The sequence below is a fragment of the Rhinopithecus roxellana genome, chromosome 3 (genome assembly GCF_007565055.1).
Source record: "Rhinopithecus roxellana isolate Shanxi Qingling chromosome 3, ASM756505v1, whole genome shotgun sequence".
Taxonomy (NCBI): domain Eukaryota; kingdom Metazoa; phylum Chordata; class Mammalia; order Primates; family Cercopithecidae; genus Rhinopithecus; species Rhinopithecus roxellana.
In genome coordinates this window covers 172,079,534-172,081,732 of record NC_044551.1, presented here as the reverse complement: position 1 = coordinate 172,081,732, position 2,199 = coordinate 172,079,534, and the positions used below count along the sequence as shown (strand labels likewise).

Here is a 2,199-nt window from a genome sequence, read left to right as displayed (position 1 = left end):
AGCCAAGATCTCACCATTGCCCTGCAGCCTGGGTGACCGAGTGAAACTCCATCTCAATACATACATGCATACATACACTTCATTTAAAAAAAAAAAAAAAAAAGAATCAAACTTATTCCAAGACTGGCTTGCTTGCTGGTCCCAAAACTGAAGCTCACTGGTTAGCTGCATGCTTCCTGGTTCTCATCCAACAGGAAAGAGACACTGCACTTCAGCATTCAGTACAAGTCTTTAATTCACTCTGATTGGACTAGCCTGGGTAACTGCCAATCTTGGGCAGTTTCTGCAGTGGGGAAATGGGATGTGCTGAGAGCCCAGTCCAGGCCAGGTGGTCCTCTCTGGTGTCACGGGGACAGGGAGAGTCGATGTTTCTAGAACTACATAGCTCTCTAAACAGAAATCAGAGCTTTTGGAAGGGAGAAAGAGAAACTGCCCATCCTTTCTTTACTTTATTGGCATATCTGTTTAATTTGTTCAAGTCAGTGTCTCCACAAGGTTAAGAATGTGTCTGTCAGATGATCTGGGAAGACCTACCATTACCCTTTGCTAAAGGGGTAAATAGGGTTATGAGCTCCAATTTTAAATACAAAATCTCAGAAAAGGATGTGATTGGCCTGGTTTGAGTCATGTGCTCATTCCTGGACCAATTACTATTGCTGTGGAGGTGGAATGCTATGATTGGCACAGCTAGGGTCAAATGCCCAACCCCAGGCAGGGAGGCAGTGCTGGGGATGCAGCTCCTGTTTCCCTGAAGACAGAGGGTTGCTCTTAGATGGACAAAATATTTGGAGTTCTCTCAATGGTTATCAAACAGGGTTATTATGAAAATGTACAATTAAGTTTCCTTTTCTCTTGAGCATCCACTGTGTCTTTAATCGTTGTTTTCTTTCCCAAGCCCCCATCCCACCTCACGTTCCAGTTCTGAATTTGCCAAGTGGAAGAGCAGGCCCTGGGAAGAAACAAAACCATAAAAACTACTGGATGATTTCCACTGAAGCAGGCTCTGACGCCCTCATGAACATCGTTCTCATCTCAAATAAATAAAATAAAATAAAATGCAGCGGGGGCTTGAACTAGCCACCATATCCCTGAGACACAGACTCCTCGCCTGTAAATGGAATTAGTAACAGAACCTACCTCACAGGGTAAATGTGATATGAAGTGGGTTGATGCACATGAAATGCATTCCTAGCATACAGTAGATACTTAATAAATGGTAGCTATTATGTTCCATTCTATTCTACACTTTAAATAACCCAGTCAGAAGGAAATTTCACTAAAAATAAATTACCCAAGCACATTTCAAAATCTCCTCCATAGCCAAGAAAAGACCACATCACCTTCTTCCCAGGAAACACCTGTGCCTCGGGTATCACCCACTAGTGCCCCCACCTGCAACTCTGCACACCAGACTGACTCCCCTCCACCCTGTTTCTCGGAGATCTGAGGATCTGCACATTAATCTCCCACCACCTCCCTCCCCACCCACCAGTCATCTGTGCTGCCCACCCTGGCAAGCTGTCTCCCTAACACCTCACCTACTCACGGCTTCATTATTTTATTTCCCACCTTTCTCACTCAGAGAAAGGGGGAGGAGCAGAGATAATCCTACAAGCCAGAAGATAGTGGGAACCGGCTGGACCTAGCTCCTGTCCCCTGGGGCCACGCCATCCACCCACAGCTCCTGCAAGCCTACCCACTGGCTTTCTGGTACTCCCTTCTCCCTCCCCTCACCTCCCTGACCTCCCCAACTTGAGCAACCAGTACTCCTTATCCATTACCTCTTCCCTAATCCCTCTTCTCCAGTTTTCATGAATGCCCATAAAGCCAAACCAAGTTCCAGACCCCCAGGTCTACAGCTCTGGCAAAAAGCCCAACTCTCCTGTCCAGAAGGGTGCATGAGGTAGAAGGCACACTCCTTTATCTGAAGGGGTTGGGTATGGGGGCAGGGCATTAGGAAAACAACTCATGGAGATCTCTGACTCTCCACAAACTCCTAGGGCTCATTAGCCCTGTAGGCCTTGAAATATTACTCTCTGAGCCCACCTTTATTGGCCTCTCCCAAAAAATACATAGTAATGCCAACCCTTCATGTGGTTCTGTTTCCCCTGTGGGAACTACAAGTATAATGGGGATGTGGGTTCAATCCTGGCTCTGCCTTTATAGGCTGTGTGACCTTGGACAAGTCTCTTCACCTCT

At 46.6% G+C, this 2,199-nt stretch overlaps 1 long non-coding RNA gene across 1 annotated transcript; it reads left to right on the top strand.

Moving 5' to 3' along the window:
• The first annotated feature begins 478 nt into the window (after positions 1 to 478).
• LOC115896399 lies at positions 479 to 1,094 on the top strand. Its single transcript, XR_004056254.1, has 2 exons — positions 479 to 554; positions 896 to 1,094. It is a non-coding gene; the product is annotated as an uncharacterized LOC115896399 (long non-coding RNA).
• Positions 1,095 to 2,199: the final 1,105 nt, after the last annotated feature.